We start from the raw sequence: 17,044 nt of genomic DNA on the forward strand, positions 1-17,044 counted from the left end.
CAAAAGGAAGGACACAGAAGAAAGATCCAGGAACTGCAAGACAGTGCAGTAGGAATGTCATAGACAGAGCTAATAGAAAGAGAAAAAAAAAAAAAAGAATGAAAGATATGTAAGGCAGAGAAAAGGGGAGGGAGGGATATTTCAAGAGGTAACCTCTGCCAAAACCCTGGCACTAACAAAACGCATCAACTAATTGAGTCAAGCAGAAAATAGTAAGTAAAAATACACATGGCCATATTATAGTCAAACTGATGACCACCGAAAGTGAAGGCAAAATTCAAAAGCATCATCTCTGAGCATATACAAAAGATGTTATATTAAAAGAAATAATTTGAGACTGACAAGGACACAGACAGCATGAATAGTGGAGCCAGGCAACAAAACGGAATCTTTAATCTGTTGAAAGAGAAACAAACCATCTAACCTGGAATTCTGTATCCAGATATTCCTCAAATTTGTAACAAATAAAGACATTTTTAGACAAACATAAATCAGGAACTTTGCCAGAAAACTTGTCCTCAAAGAAATAATAAAATCTGTAAGTTAAGCAAAAATAATACCAGCCAGAAGCAAGATTCCACAGGAGAATGAATGAATGAATGAATGAATGAATGAATGAATGCCCACTGGAGAGGGGTGCGTGCATGCATGCGCACGTGCCCACGGGCCCGCAAGCGCACAGGACCAAAGACTACTGACCGCCCAAAGCAGCAATGACCCATGCAATGTGCAGATAAGAACAGGCTCCAACAAAACGTGCGCCAAGAACACACTGGGCATGTGGGCACAGGAGAACCACACTGCTCAAAGGCTCTGAGAAAACCAGTAGCATCTTTAGCCTACATTGAACAAGTTCATCTAGGATGGAAAGGGTTCAAGAAGGAGAAGGGCTTCCAGAGTCTCCCGAACGCTGTTCCTTCAACTGCAACTAAACACCCACCACCTACAACTACAAAACAGAAAAGGGGAGACACGGGGAGCCTCTGAAGCTGGAGATAGAGCACGTGTGGGGGGCCGCAGCAAGGCCAGGCTCAGGAGCACGGCCCAAGGCCAGCCCCACAAATAAACTGCTCTGGTCTCAGGAACACTGGTGCCCGAGGCAAGCCACATGGATAAGCCATTAGACAGTATTCACTGGACATTCAACCTCCTGAGCATATAAATTAATACACTGTAGCCACTGGGGCCCTCGTTGTCCTCCTTCTCCTCCTTCCTTCTCTCATCAGGAGAGAGGGCTCCATCTGGCTTCAGTTTTCTGTAAAAATAAATAAATAAAAATATATATTATATAATATATGCATAATAAATACATATATAATAATGTATAACTTATAAAATATATATGTAATAAAACTATTTTAACACCAGGTTAAAATTGCACAAAACACTAAAGCTAAAGGGCATCCCTGGGTCAACCAGATAGTTCAGTGGATTAAAGCACCTGCTTAGGCAGACACAAGAACCAGGGTTCAATCTCCAGCCTACTGTGCCAGCCCCTCCCCAAGGGCACACAGAGATGGAGACTGAGAATGGGCATGGTGGTGCATACCTGTAATCCCAGTGCTTGCGAGGCTCAGCACTGGAGGATCACTATGAGTCCAATCTGTGTAATGAGACCCTGTAGACCCTGTACTACATACATAAAAAAAGGTATCACTAAATAGCTCATATAGAATATAAATGATATAATAAAGTTCCTAAATTTTAAAAAGGAAACTAAGAACAAAGTAATAAGGAACAAAAGAGCAAAGAAGACACAAATTACAAAATGTTACGTTTGACCACTGCCATGCTGGGAGCTACATTAAGTCTAAATGGTTCAACAATCTAATGCACAGACAGGCGTGGTCAATGTGCACACAAACAAGACCCACTTATATGTTGTTTACAAACCACTTTTATGAAAGAACGAGGCTAGCACAAAGGTAAATGGTTGAAAAAACAAGTCATATGCAAATAATGCACTCAAGAAAGCTGATGTAACCCCATTTAATATCAGATGAACAAGGAAAATGTGAGTCAAGTGAGAGTGTTTCATTATGAAAGGATCAACCTATCTGAAAGATACAGACATGATAATTTTAAGTCTCTATGTTCCTAATAAGATAACTGCACAGTACAGGCAGCAAAACTGACATAACTAAACAGGGGAAATACACAAATTCACAGTTAAAACCACACAAATTTTCCCATATATCAAAAGAGAGAGAGAGAGAGAGAGAGAGAGAGAGAGAGAGAGAGAGAGAGGAACAAGACAAAAAATTTAGCAAATATGGAGGAAAATTGAAAAATAATAGTAGACAATTTAACTTCACTGACAACTATGCAGTTCTATGTCCAACTATTGCAGGAATAAACATTTCTTCCCAGAGCATGTATAACACACTATAAAATAGGCTAAACACCTAGCTGGGATGCAAATCTTAATATGTCCCAAAGAACTATAACCAAACTGTTAGACTAAAACGGAATGAAGTGTAAAACCACCAAATCAGGGCAGTCAGATAGCTCAGCAGATTAAAGCACCTGCTGAGGCAGACGCGGGGGCTGGGGTTCGATCCCCGGCCCCCCGGGGCGTGCTGAGACAGCGATGGAGACGGTGAGGCTGGGCATGGTGGCGCGCGCCCGTAATCCCAGCTCTTGGGAGCATGTAAACAGAGGGATCGCTACGAGTCCGATCTAGGCAGTGAGACTCTGCAGACCCTGTAGACCCTGTCCTAAAATTAAAAAACAGCAAAAAAAAAAAAAAAAAAAAAAAACAGCAAATCAAAAAGCTGGAAAGCTCTCAGAGGTTTGGAAGTTGAGAAATGAATGTAGGGCTCTTTTTCTCAGCTGCGGGGAAGAAGGCGGGTATTCAGAGCGCGCCTACCGGAAGCCGCCGACTGTCTCCACCGCACGAAGAGGGTCCTTCTGGGAGCAACTGGCGAAGGGAGGCGCAGTCGGCGCTACAAGACACGGGTCTGGGCGTCGCCACCCCAAGAGGCCCTCGAGGGCACCTGCACAGATTAGCAGCGCCCCTTCGCCGCAACGTCGCCCTCCGGCGCGTGGAGACCAAGATGACGACGCGGAGGACCGCTGCCGTCCGCGAGATTAGCTGCGCTACACCCGCGAGGAGCATCGCCCTGAGAAGCGCCCCAAGAGCGGGCCGGTGCCCTGTCCCCCTGCCTCGGGACGTCCGGATGGGCGGGCGACACCCGCGCAGTGGCGCGGCGGGCCCTGAGCAGCACAGGGCACCAATTAGAAGGTATCTGCAAGAAAATAAGGAAGTATCCGTGGGAAGCTAGGAGACGCAGATAAAGCGGCAGTTAGGGGACGGTTTGGACTGCTGCACACCCACAGTTTATGTTAGAAAAGAAGAAATTCTTCAAATTATTTTGTTTTCCTCTCAAAATGTTGGGGGAGTCTCAAACAAAGACAATTAAAAGGAAGGTAATGTAAAGGAAAAAAAAAGATAAACTACAAAGCAAAAACTAATTAATCCAAAATTTGTCTATTAATAAAGCTCAATAGAGTCAGCAACTTTTAGCAACACATTTTTTTAAAAAAGCAAACATAAATTGCTAAGACAATTACGGTAATATTTTTCATTCCTTATTTTTCAAAGAATACAAAATGGTTAAAAAACATTAGAAATGATAGGAAATTTCATTAAGCAAATTAATAGGATTCAACAGTGGTTGTTGTATTACATAATGTTATCTTCAAATTAGTCGTTTAGGTTACCAGATACAAACCTGAAAAATAGTTTTTAAAAAGTTATAAGAAATTAAAAAGGAGAAGAAAAAATTAAAACATTAAACATTAACTGCTCCTTTCGATAGCAGAAATCAGGGGCACAATTATCCAAGCTATTCTGTATATATAAATACGTATATCTCTTTCCCTTCTTTCTTTCGTCCTCTTCCTCACCCCAGGTTTTTCTTCCCATTGAACTGATTCTTTTGCTTAAGTGGAATGTATTGTACCTTTCAGATTTTATTTGCTATTTCAGGTTGTCACACTAGGGAGGCAACACAATGCTTGCAAATGTGGGTCAGATTTATTTCACTTAGAAGTATAGTCAAAGTTGTACCCATTTGCCTGATTATAGTAATATGATGTTTAAAAATTAATGAGAATTTTAGAATGGTAAGGAGTTGGAAGAGATCTCTTCTCAATAAAAGCAGTTCTTTAATTAGACAAAATGTCTTATTTTAAAAATAACAGTTAAAACCCACTGTTTCTCATTGTTTTACCCTATGAAAACTCAGTATAATATACAGGAAAGTACTCATGAAAATTACAACATACCAAACCTCAGTAATAATAGCAAGAGCCAGCATTTGAAGCACGATACACTGTCTCCCAGTGTCAGGTCTAATTCACTTTTACCTGCTCCAAGACTTCTGAGCCCTGTGATGTACACGGAAGACGGGTGTCATTCTCCCTCAGTTCTCAGCCTCGGGCCACTGGTCACAGCGGGAAGGTTCAGGTCATGGCCTGTCTCGTCTCCTCCAGCTTCTGCATTACAGAACTGCCACTTGGGCAGTCTCCGAGATGAAGACAAACGCCCCATACAGGGCAGCAGCTCTGTTCTCGATGTGGTAGGCAAGGACACCGGGGTCTGATCACAATCACTTCCTCTGAACCCCTCATGGGTTACCGAGACCGCATCAGAATCAAGCAAAGATGTCCACAGCTTCTCTCCAGCCATGAGTGCCGTTATACTCAGTGTGCCACCGAGCAGAAGTGAGGAGCTGTCCCCTGCAGAGACTGTCTATGAGAGGAGAGGGTGCCATAGCAAAGAGCACCAGAGTCATGCCTCAGGGAGTTTGTTTAGAGCATTTAGAACACCTAAGTATGCAGGGGGGGGGAAGCAAGGGGTATTGTACAATCAGAATGAAGAGGAATAGGAGAGCCAGGCTCTTGAGCTACCTGACATTAATAGCAGCAGATAGAATAGCAGTGAGCCTTGGCGTGTAACAGAGAGTCAGTGAAAGAGAAGGCTGAAGGAGCCCTTCTGCAGTCAGTCACCTCGCCATCTGCGGCTCCCGTGTGCACATCCGAGGCCAGACTGCATAGGGCAAGGTGTCCCTGCAGATGCATCTGCAGGGGCTGTTATTCTCAGTCTCCAGGGTGTCCGCACAGCCTCTCACCAAAGACCGGTTCCACAGTAAGCTGTTCTGACCTAAAGGCAGCACTACAGACAAGGTAAAAAACCGAGCCACACACATCCCTGGCAGTCTGGAGTCTGTGCAGCCACTGATGGCTGAACCAACTCGAAAGTATTCAGAGAAAGAAAATGCAAGCTGTTTTCCTTGGGTTAAGGAGGAGCAAAACCCTCCACAAATCACGATGGGAGACTCCAACTCATACACATACCCCACGGTGAAGGACAAATGGGCATTGTGCCAGGCGGTCTCTACCCAGCCATTAACTAAATGTCACAGAGCAGACCCAGGCTAAAGACAAATGAAAATTAAATAAGCAAATCTGAGTGGGAACAGCAGAGGCTGTGTGCTTCAAGACAGAACAAGTAGGCAAAGCCAACCTCAGCCCCGTGGAAATCATGCAAAATATCTTCTCAGACCACAATAAGATGAAATAACAAGGCAAGAAAGGTTGTGGAATTATTTGGCAAACGTAAAATGAGCAACATTTCACAATAACCAGAGTCGAAGAGAATCCGCATGGAAAATCAGTGTACACCTCTAGATGAATGAAAATGAAAACACAGCATCTTACACTTAATGGCACCGGGAGAGCAGCCAGCGCTCGGCCAGACGGGTGACTGTGCCGCCTGAGCTGGAGCGGGCCCCTTGGAGCAGCCGCCTGCGGGAGGGACGCGGGCTTGGCAGACAGCAGCGGGAGTGGGAAGGAGAAGAAAGTAGATCAGCATGAAATGAATTAGAGGACAAAATAATGTAGGAAAGTATTTTATTATTTTTGAAAACAGGTTTTTTAAAAAATATAAAACTAGAACTATCAAAGTCAGTTCTGATAGAAATTGATAATTTCAATAAGTAGAAATTCAGCTCATGTTCATAAATCAAAACAATGTTGTTAAAATGTTTTTGATTTGTTTGTTTTTTGTGCAGGGTCTCGCTCTGCAGCTCAGACTCATAGTGATCCTCCTGATTTCTGCCTCCCTACTGCTAGATTACAGACATGCGCCACCACGCCCGACTGCGCGCCCGGGCCGGACCGCTGGGCCATGTGGTGCCAGGACCGGGAACCCTGGCCCCGCGCTTTGCTAAGTGCTTAGTCCACTGAGCTATATCGCTGTTCCTAATGTTGTTAAAATGGGACAAATTCCCAAATTGATATGCACATGCAATCCACATCAAAGTCATAGAATGCACATTAGTTGTTAGTATTGGCAAACTAGTGCTAAAACTGATGTGAAAACACAAGAGATTAACAATAGGCCAAATAGACTAAAACAAACAAGTCTAGAACATTCCCATTTTTTGAGTTTCAAAACATTACAGACTACAACAATTAAGACAGTATGTTACTGGAATAGAATGGATGTGGATCAGTGGTGCAGAATTCACAGTTCAAAATTAAATGCATATAGCTGTGATCAAACAGTTTTTGACAAGAAGGACAAGTCAGTTGGGGAAATGATGTTTTCTTTCCAGAAAATGTTGCTGAGACATTTCCACTTGTAAAAGAAGAAAATTAGACCTATTTCTTACCCTACCCACAAAAAGTAATTCAAAGTAGGCAACGGAGCTAAATGTATGAGTTAAAATGAAACTTTAAGAAGAAAATAAAGGAGTAAATCTTCATCTTGTTTTAAAGTTTCCTTAAGAAATATAAGCCATAAATACAAGCAACAAAACAAACATATATATACCCATTGAAGACAATGAAATTAAAACCTGCTATATCACAAATAATATTATCAAGAGAGTAAAGAAAAATCACTCAATAAGAAAATGTTTTTGAATTCTATATATGATAAATTTATAACACACTCTTTTGACTCAACAAGAGAAATACAAATAAGTATTTTAAGTCCAACCTGGCTAAAAGGTCCCATTTTACAGAAGTTTATATAAAATCCAGTAGGAGGCTTACTAAAGTTACTCTAATGCTATGGTCTAAAATCGAGCAAGGAATACCAGAACATTTAGTCAACCAGTTCAAAGACAATGTATACAAATACACAACAGTCATAAAATGTCCCACTAATGAAATATCATGAACTCGTAACATTTCCACATTTTAACTTAAGATTTACTGACAACATTTTGACCAACATTTTACCAACAATATAAGAGACAAAGCAGAAGCACTTTTAACGGTACTATGTGAAGCAAAACTGCATGAGGCAAAGCATGAACAGTTATGAGCAATGGGCAAAGACATATTAACATTTGAAACATAAATTTGTTGCCTAAGCAAGTCCCAATTCAGAATTTATGAAAGAAAAGCAAACTCATACCTCCATCCAATGATCTTGGTGGGAAACTCCAAAATGATACAGGGAGAAAAACTGGTCTCGGGTGGGTGACCTCCAAACCATATAGGGAACCTCCAAATGACATAGGGAAACAATCTCTGGACCTGACCTGCACAAGTTCATGTTCTCTAAAACTGAAGAATGAATTTTAGGAACAAACAGAGGTTATGAGCAGAATATATTTATTGGGAGAAAGAAAGCTCCTGTCCAAGAGAGGGACAGGAGGGGGGCCCGAGCGGGTAGTTTCCCAAATAAACCAATTTTAAAAGTAGGTAAGGGACCTGAAAAGACATGTATCCTGAAAAAGTAACTGATAAATACATATAAAGATGTCACTAGCATTTCCCAGAAGACCTATACCTTAGGATATAGTGAAGAGAGGCATGTTCACAAAAACTTCTGTAACTTGAGCTGGGGAGATAGCTCAGTAGAATAAGGGCTTGCATGGCAAGTGCAAGGGCCTGAGTTCAATCCCCAGTTCCAATCAATCAATCAATCAATCAATGTTAACTAAATCAGCTCAGCCATTTCACACCTTAGGGTATGGAGGTCCCACCCTAGAGTGACTCGTCACTTAGAGAATTTAAAAATTTTTGTTAAAGGATGGAGGGTTCCTTTTCCTCAGAAGAATTTATCTTTGTAGTCAGCTTGGACATCATCTCCTGGCTTCTAGCGCAGACTCTTCAGCCTCCACCTTGGATCCTTCCACTTTCTAGTGTGGACTCATCAGCCTTCAGTCACAGACTCACCAGCCTCCCAATACAGATTTGTACAGACACTGCAGTGAGCTCCAGAACTTAGACTAAATCCTTCAGTGTCTGGTGTCCAGACACCCTCTGCACACTTCCTCATCCAACTCTGTTGCTGAACATCATAAGCCAATCCTATAGTTTCTCTTTTTTTAATCTTATAATTTCTTTTACATTTGCACATCTTGTGGCATATCTGTTCCTCTAGCAAAACCCTGACTGTTACACCATCCAAGCCTACATGGACCCAAGATTACATGTTGTGGTGGTTGATACATTGTGTCAACTTGAAAAGTTTAGAAGTTTAATTAAGTGACTCAGCAGAGAGCCAGGATTCTTACTTTGTAAACAGCTCCACCTGTGCAGGAGGAGGGCATGGACATTGTATTTCTGCACCTCCCTCCCCAGGGCATGGAGGCCCCTCCCTTGAGCATGGAAGCCCTGCTTAGAGTGACTCGGCACTTACAGGATATATAAAGGGACTGGAGGAAGAATGATTGGCAGCACTTTCCCCAAGGAACTCTGGTCTTTGCAGTCAACATGGAAGGAAGAGAGGTTTGCTAGATGCCTCAGCTGCTGCTTCTCCTTTCTCTTTGCTGTTTTCCACCACCATGAACTGCTGCACTCTACCATTTGCCAGTCTTCCTTGGAGACAGCAGCATAGGGACTGAAACCTCCACAAACTGTGAGCTAAATAACCCTTTCCTTCCTTAATTTAGGGTGTTAGACATTTTGTCCCAGCATTAAGTGAAAAGTAACTGAGGCACATGGGAAGCAAGCATGGGCAGTGATTGCCAACAGCTATGAGAGGAAAAGAATGAGAAGTTAGACTGTGGGGATGGTTGGCATAACTCTAAAACTCAGTGGAAGGCACTTCTTGTTTTTAAAGTAAATTCTAATCCCTCCCGGCCCCTGTCCCACCTCAGCCTGTGCCCCCTCAAGTCTCCTCAGGTACTGACTATGCCCTGCCCCATGGGCACTGCACCCTGAAACACCTCTTGGCAGGGGATGAGTAGACCATACTGGGGAGCTTGATGAGGCTGAACCCCAGTATGTGGGGTGGTGAGGTGCCCTTTGCAAAGTGGCTTTCATGAATTGCCCTTCTTAGGTAATCTCCTGAGGTGGCCTAATAACAGGGAGGAGGGGAACCACCATGGTGAAGGAGTACATGCTACTGGAGAGAGTTTGTGCAGTTTCTGAGGAGCTACGATGTGCTTGGACAGTGGGGGCCATGAAGTTCTGTGGAAGTAGTTTTCACAATGAATGTAATCCATGCCAGGCATTTTATTTACAAAGATATGAACACAGGTAAGATGCTACAGAATAAAGCTGGATATCGTAAGCTAGCAGATCTTGTACTGCTATGAGGATGAGCAAAGAAGGCATGGTAGATGTGAGGTGCTGTTGGAACACTTGATTGTATCTCCCCTGAAGTGTGAAAATCCCAAGACCAGAGGTCATTCTGGGTGAAAATGTAACTGGTAGTCATTTGGGGTATTGGTATGAAATATGTATAGGTGATACACCACTGCATGCAGATTATTTCTTAGGATAAATAATCAGTGAGCTTGAGAAACATCATGAGATGTTGTAGTAGCTGTTGAACCTGATTTAAGTAGTGGCACGGATATTAATAAGTTTGATGATTTAGAAAAAAGAAAGGTATGAATAAACATTCCCTATTCCTGGACTGGGGAGATAGTGCAGTGGAATAAGCACATGTCTGGCAAGTGGAATGACCTGAGTTTGATCCCCATTACCACTACATGCCATGCTGGTCCCAGAAGCCATCATGTTCCCCACCATCCACTGAAACTGGGCAAGGTGGTGCACACCTGTAATCCCAGTGCGAGCAAACTGAGACAGAAGGATCACTACAAGTTCCAGCTGCATAGTGAGACCTCGTACCAAACAAACAAACAAACAAACAAATAAACAAATAAATAAATGAATAAATCCCTATTCGTGAAGCTTTCACTGGCAATCAACTGACTTTTCTCTTTCTTTCTTTCTTTCTTTCTTTCTTTCTTTCTTTCTTTCTTTCTTTTCTTTTCTTTCTTTTTTTTTTTTTGGTAAGGGGAGTCAAAGCCAGGACCTTGCACTTACCAGGCAGGCACTGTACCACTAAGCTATAGAATGTATATATTTTAGCAATCATAGATACTTTTATATTTATCAAATGCTAATGATACCAGAATTATCTTCAATGTGAATAAAAATTCACAGAAAGTTTGCAAAAAAGAAGCAGTTTGCAAGTTGGAAAAGCAGCTGCATAATAAAATGCAATTGGAACAGAAGTGCAGGAATTTAAACATAAAACTAAACAAGATATTGAAAAAATTGCATGAAGAGGGAAATCAAAGAGGAAATAGAGAAGGAAAAAAATGTCATCTCAACAGAGAACTAATACTGCACCACATAAATTGTTAAGTTTGCAGACCAAAAAATTAGAGAAAAAAAAGGACTACAAGGATAGCCAACATTGTGGCCCTAGCCCTTCAAGGTCAGTGAAGAATCAGGATATTAAAGAACCTGTACTGTAACATGCTGTAACTCAATGGTGTCCCAAATTTTCTGATCAAGGAGATTATGGGTGCATAGAGGAAAGTGATCAATGATGTAGAGTGTGCCTAAGGAGAGTCACCTAGAGAGAAAACATTCTCTCCGGCTTTCACAGAGAGCAAATTGGTCAAGTAATGGCCATGACTCATCCACATGGCTGACACTGACAAAGGATCTGCAAACTGTGGTACAAGGTTTCAGGGTAAATCCTGAGGGGATTTGACTGACCTTGCCAGATACAAAAGTTACAGTTTTTGTTATATAGGTCTTGCTTTATCTTGGTCTTAACCATCCAGCAGAAAAGTATAAAAATGAGGTATAAAAAGTAAAGCCATATTAATATGCTGAGCTGTAAAAGCCTGAAGTCCACAACTTCTGATATTGCTAGTCCTGCAGATAACCCGCTACTATTATGGACTACTGGAGTATATTGGATTACTTTGCTGAATTCATGCACTTATACTATTTGAATGGCGATGGAATACCCTTCTCTGAGAAAACTAAACAAAGAGGGGGATAAAAGTGAAGGAGCATTTTGTAGTGAAATATATGTATCAGCATAGATATATAGGTACTTTCTCTTAGTTCAATGAGAAGAAAGTTTTGAACTAATAGTGTTTTGACAGGATATCATGTGTGCATCTTGTACTATGAATAACTACTATGAAGATAACAATATGCAATGTATTAATTATTGTAACTGTCCTACTAACCTGTATTGAAACTGTCTCATTGCTCTTTCTTTCTAAAAATACTGCAGCAAAGAAAGGTGGAACAGGAAATAAGATGAGGAGAGAAATGTAAAAAATACAAATAAAAAAAGAGTGTCTGCCTTAAAAGACGAGCTGGAACACTTACAGAAAATAAGTGAGAGTTTGCAGTTTGCTGATGATAATCAGGCACAGTTACAAAAAGCAGCTAAGAGAAGCCAGTGACTTACTTAAGACAAACAAGACACAGCCATAAGATAACAGAGAGGCCTTGAAACGGAGAATTTCAGGAGAGGGCAGAATTCATAAGCACATGAGTATTGCTTCTAACTGCAAGTTGTTTGGGAACTCCAGACTTACTTAATCCTTCAGAAAAGGGAAAGAACAGTTCAGTGCTGGATTTCAAGTACAACCTTAAATCATGATAACAAAGGGTAAAGGAACAAAAAGCAACCTGAGCTTATTGAACCAACACATACCCGTCTGTGGAAGTGGCAAACTCACAGTGTATGAGATGGAAAACAGGCCAAAGGAAGAGAGAAAGGCTCTGGAGAAGGCTGAGATGTGAGCTGTTCCCCTGGAGAAGCAGCACTCCACACTGGACGCAGGCCTGGAACAGTCTCTGTGAAAGCTGGCACATTTCACTAAGCACAAAGGGTACAGGAGAAGGTCATGAACCCAGCCCTGTAGTGTCAGCAACAATCAAATAAGAAACTGTGGTTACAAAATGCACTAAAGAATCAAAAATTTGCTTCTTGACCTGTTCTGTCTGTGTCTTTTGATTGGTAAATTAAGGGCATTTACATTGAAAGTTATAACTGATATGTATTGGTTTATCTGTGTCATATTATTTTCTTGCTGTTGGTTCCCTAACTTTATTTATTTATTTATTGACTTATTTATCATTTATTTATTTATTTATTTATTTATTTATTTATTTTTGTATTTAATACAGGGTCTACGGGGTCTCACTACATAGATTGGACTCATAATGATTCTCCTGTTTTCAGCCTCCGAAGTGCTGGGATTACAGGTATGCACCACCACACCTAGTCTCAATCACAATCTCAGTGCGCCCCAGGAGTGGGGCTGGCATAGCATGCTGGGGATTGAACCCTGGCCACTGCGCACTGCATAGGTGGGTGCTTTAGTCTGCTGAGTATCTGGCCGGCCCTGGCTCCCTAACTTTAATCTGTTTAATTTCTTCCCTTGCCTGGTGATTTATTCCTAATGTTCCTAAGATTGTTATTATTTTTAATCTCTGTCTAGAATATCTTGCTGTACACTTTGAAGCATTGGTTTGATGGTCATGGATTTCTTTGTGGTTCTTTGTCATGGAAGAATCTTTCTTCTCCATAAATTTTGAAAGTTAATTTTGCAGAAAACATCAATCTGGGTTGAAAGTTATTCTCTTTCAAGATACCTCACTTCAAGCTCTTCTTGACAAGGATTTGTGTTGAGAAGTCCACAATGTTTCTGATGGACTTTCCTTTATAGGCGATCTTCTTCTTTTTTCTAACAGCTTTTAATATTCTGTTCTTACACTGAATTTCTGATATCTTAATTGTTATATATTTGGGTATAGATTTATTTTGATTATGGCTAATTGAAGTTCTATATGCCTCACTTAACTATCTCAGTTTCCTTTTCCATGCTTGAGAAATTTTCTACTATTCCGTCGACAGATAGTTATTTTTATGTTGTTTTGACTCCCACTTTTTCATTGATATCAATTATTGTTATATTATTTTTCTTTGTGCCACATTTCAGCTCCTAAATTTTTATTTATTGGTTCCTTCTTATTTTTGAGGAGTTATTTTCTTTCGTAATCATTAGGCACAATCCTGTATTCATAGTCAGAAAGTATATCTTAGTTTCATTCAAAGGATTTTCTCAACTTCCAATGGAATTTTTAATTTCATGGCTATGCATTTGAATCTATTTTGTGCATTATGTTTCTTTCATATGTTGATCTTTAGTTATTTCCTTCATTTTCCTATCATACTGTTTTATCTATCTCTACTTTAGATTTGCTGATCATTTTTTTTATAATTGTCATTTTGGATTTTAAAATGACAAGAGAGAGATTACTTCTGATTGGATTTCCTCTGTAGTCCCAGGCAGTTGTTTCTTTACTTTGGTTTCTATCACTTCAGAAAGTTCAGGTGTGTGGCCTCCATTTTCCTCTGTCTTGCTATGATCTGAGACAGCATCTGGCTTCTGCATGTTGTCATTTTCTAGTTTAAAAAAATTTTTATTTTGTGTTCTGTGTTGATCTCTGTGTTTTTGCAGCGTGTAGCTAAATCACTAGTATCAAGTCCTCTCTAGGAGAGTCCATTCTTCGGGGATGTCTTCTGTGTGGGGAGGTTCTTGCTTTGTGTCTGTCCTGAGGTCCTTCCTTACCAGTTACTTACAGGTAAGATACTAGTTTCTGTTTGTTGCAGTCCCCAGTTCTTTGGTGCTGGGCTGTAGTAAGGTTATTACCCCAGAGATTCTCAGTCTTGTTACAGAAGAGAGAACAAATTATTACAACAGATCTGATGTCCTAGCTAAAGTAATAGAATTAGCAAGAGCAATAGCATCGGGGCTGGTGAGATGGCTCAGTGGTCTAAAGCACCTACTTACAACAAAGTTAACAAAGCACAGGGACCGCAGTTCAATCCCCCAGCACCACATGCCAGCCAGACCTGCCCCCTGGTGGGCTGAGCTGGCCGCTCGCGCGTACACACACAAACACACACACACACACACACACATACACACACACATAAATAAGATAATTTTTTTTTTAAAGAGCAATAGCGTCAAGCATAGTTCAGAAACTGACAAACTGTGGCAGCTATTAATTCTGTACTTTAAACTATAGGAGCCAAATCTGCACTTATATAACAGAACTGATCATCACTTGAGAGCTTGCATGTAAAATATTTTCCCTTAATGGAGTGGTTTTACCCTGTCATGGGGAAATTTAAGAAGGATAGTGAATAAGACAAAGATAACTGTAAAGAAAGTAGAAGCAAGGCTGGAGAACAAAGGATGATGACACCAACTTTGGTAAACTAAAATAGAAGGCAGAAAAGAAGGAGTGAAGGAATACACAAGGGATCACACAAATAGTTTCTGGGCCTGGGGGATGGAATTGGTTTTCTGCAGCTGGAGTTCTCCCCAGCCATTTAGAAAAGAGAAAAGAAAGAAAAAAGAAAGAGAAGGAAAAGAGAGAAAGGAACAGGGTGGCCCACCAGCCTGCTTCTGTTCTGTGTGCCTTTGTGCCCAATCACAACTCTGGTTCACCCAGCTCACCAGCTGCTGACTCACAACGCTATTGTTGCTTTGACTTTTCCATGCTGCCGGTCCAGTCTGTCCACCCTCTGTGCCCTATTTAGAGCCCTCCTGTGTTGCTGCCATTCCTCTTGTCTCTGAGACTTCTTATATAGCTCACCTCAGTCATGGCAGCAGTGAGGAGGGGGGCCGGTTTCTGGCCCATCCCTTGAAGTGCCCCTGGCTTGTGGTAGCAGGATGTGAAGGGCCATTCTTTCTTAAGAATTCGAAGTGAACAATTTAAATGGTGTAGAGAAGCAAGCAAAATAGGAAATAAACATTTCATTTATTTATTTATTTATTTATTTTTATTTATTTATTTTTTTGGTGGAACCAGGGATTGAACTCAGGTCCTTGCACTTGCCAGGGAAGCGCTTATTCAACTGAGCCATCTCCCCAGCCCGAAATAAATATTTTATTGGAAAACAAAAGATTATTATGACTTGAAATAGCTTAGCAAATGAAACAATATAGAGGAGGTACGGGAGCTACAAGGTCAGCTTAAAGCTGAACAGTATTTCTTGATACTTGATAAAACGAAAAAGTAAAGGAATTTAAAAAGAACTTGAAGAAAACAAACAGAACATCTAAAGAAACTACAGAAAATGCAAAATGTAAAGAAAGCTCTTTCTATTCACCTGAGCATAGCAGAAACTAAAGCTGGGTCTGGGCAGTTGGATGGAGGACTTCTCGAAGAACGGGATTTTGAATGGACCCAAGAAAGCAAAGAAGCTGCTTCAAGAAATAGATATGATGCTACAGATAAATATCATGCTGTTAGCCTGAAGAAAAAGCAGCATGCTAGACAAAGATACTGAACTATGAAGAAAATTAAGAGATAACTGATAAAATGGAGACAGCAGAAAATATGAATTGAAGGAGGAGGAGATCAATAATCTTAAGGCTGCCTTTGAAAAGAAATAGCAGGATAGAACAAGGCCTTAAAACACAGGCTGCTAATGAGTTGGCAGAACTAATGAATCACAAAGATTTTCAAATTGATAGAAAGTTTACACAAAAGATTAGGGAAACAAAGAGAATATCAAAATCTACAGCTGGATCTGAACCAAGAAAGAGAGAAATGCAACCACGTGGTAGTGAAACATCAGAAGGGACTGAATGAAATACAGACACAACTGAAGGAAGTACGATCTGAAGAGAGAAACCCTCGTATAACTGAAGGAAGTACACATGCTGAGGAGCAAGCGTTTGATGCTGCTGGCCCCAGACACTGCTGCCCAGCAAACAGGGTGACATTGAGCAAGTGGGGGCCAAGCTTTTGGACCATTAGTTTTAACTACTGTTGCTAGTTTTCCTAGTGATGATGACATGAATGGAAACCCTCCAGAGTCAATAATAAAGGGGGGATTTCTGTACCAAATAGAGGAAGTAGCAAAAAAGGGACTGGAAGAGACAATATGTTGTCATGATCAGCAAAAAACAATTATTCTACAGTGATGCCCAGGATGAGAAACAACCCAACCCACGTGCAGTATTTGGACATAAATAAATTGACCCATAACCCAACGAGATGTGTACAGAGCTGAAACTAAAGAAATTACTGAAATATTCCAGATACTATGTGCAAATGAAGGCAAACTTTGAAAAGACCTAGAAATGGAACCAGCATAACAAGCTGAAAAAATTAATCCACAAAATCACAAAGGTCATGAGTTCATTTCTACAACCCACAACTTCTCTGTCCACTGCGAGGTCTGTGCCGAATCCCTCTTAAGATATTTTCAAGCTTACCCCTTGCCCTTGACAGTCAAAGATATCACCTTATAGGCTACCAAAATCACTTAGATGAGAAAGAAGACTTCATTTCTTGGTGTGAATTAAGTTATGATGTCACATCAGCAAGAGATGCTGCTGTTAGCATGTCCTCAAGATGAACAGAAAGAGTGAGTAACTCATTTAGCAAGAGTCCTAAAAAGCCACCAACTGGTTTTCTTGATGCTTCACCTCAGCCTCTTTCTACAAGATCCACTGCATGCCTGTCTTTTGAAAAAGTGGTTAAAAACTAATTTGGAAAAAACAAGTTATCCAGCACAGCCTGTTGCGTCCCGCAGGGTGTGACCTGCTAAGGCAGCCCCTTAACCACACACAGAGACAGGCTGGCTTTTGACACAAATATCACAGGCTGAAGGGTTCAGATCACTGATATTCTGTCCTCAATGTGACACAGAAACACACTAAGAGCTTGGTTTTAATTGTGCGCTTGCCTATGGGTAGATTATTTTAATTATTACTAT

At 40.9% G+C, this 17,044-nt stretch overlaps 1 pseudogene; it reads left to right on the top strand.

The window, feature by feature from the left end:
• Positions 1-2,807: 2,807 nt before the first annotated feature.
• Positions 2,808-16,816, top strand: LOC101563327 (annotated as a pseudogene).
• The last annotated feature ends 228 nt before the right edge of the window (positions 16,817-17,044 follow it).

This window comes from Octodon degus, unplaced genomic scaffold (genome assembly GCF_000260255.1).
Source record: "Octodon degus isolate 3935 unplaced genomic scaffold, OctDeg1.0 scaffold00014, whole genome shotgun sequence".
Taxonomy (NCBI): domain Eukaryota; kingdom Metazoa; phylum Chordata; class Mammalia; order Rodentia; family Octodontidae; genus Octodon; species Octodon degus.